The sequence below is a fragment of the Triticum dicoccoides genome, chromosome 1A, assembly GCF_002162155.2.
Source record: "Triticum dicoccoides isolate Atlit2015 ecotype Zavitan chromosome 1A, WEW_v2.0, whole genome shotgun sequence".
NCBI classification, from domain to species: domain Eukaryota; kingdom Viridiplantae; phylum Streptophyta; class Magnoliopsida; order Poales; family Poaceae; genus Triticum; species Triticum dicoccoides.
The window spans coordinates 87,877,481-87,878,095 of NC_041380.1; the positions used below are offsets into that span (position 1 = coordinate 87,877,481).

The 615-nt window shown below is 36.7% G+C and overlaps 1 non-coding gene across 1 annotated transcript; it reads right to left on the reverse strand.

The window, feature by feature from the left end:
- Positions 1–246: 246 nt before the first annotated feature.
- On the reverse strand, positions 247–320 carry TRNAN-GUU. Its single transcript has one exon. It is a non-coding gene; the product is annotated as a tRNA-Asn (tRNA).
- Between the last annotated feature and the right edge of the window lie 295 nt (positions 321–615).

Genomic DNA, 615 nt, shown 5'->3' on the forward strand with positions numbered 1-615 from the left:
TTCATGTAGAGCGAACGACTGTTTTGACCAACCGAGGGCCTGAAAGCGTAAAACACTCAGCATGTTTAGGCATTTTCATCTTCTTCCAACTCATTGAAATAAAGAAAAATTGGAAAAAAAAATTCATGTAGAGCGAACGACTGTTTTGACCAACCGAGGGCCCGAAAGCGTAAAACACTCAGCATGTTTAGGCATTTTCATCTTCTTCCAACTCATTGAAATAAAGAAAAATTGGAAAAGAAATTCCGCTAGAAGGAGGGCTCGAACCTCCAACCTTGTGGTTAACAGCCACACGCTCTAGCCAACTGAGCTATCCCAGCTGTGTTGGTTAAAAGTGAAAAACACCATATTTGATATAGTGGATAAAGTCCAATGTAAGAAATGAAGTGACGAGCTATATGAAGCTCAATCATGACCTATGATCTTACTTTGAGTAGTCACGGTTTACATTTATAATATGTGTAGATAATATATACAGAGGATAAAGTACAGTGTAAGAAATGAAGTGGCGAGCTATATGAAGTCCAAGCATGACCTATGATCTTACTTTGAGTAGTCACGGTTTACATATAAAATGTGTAGATAATATAGTTTCAATAAAAATATACAAATATG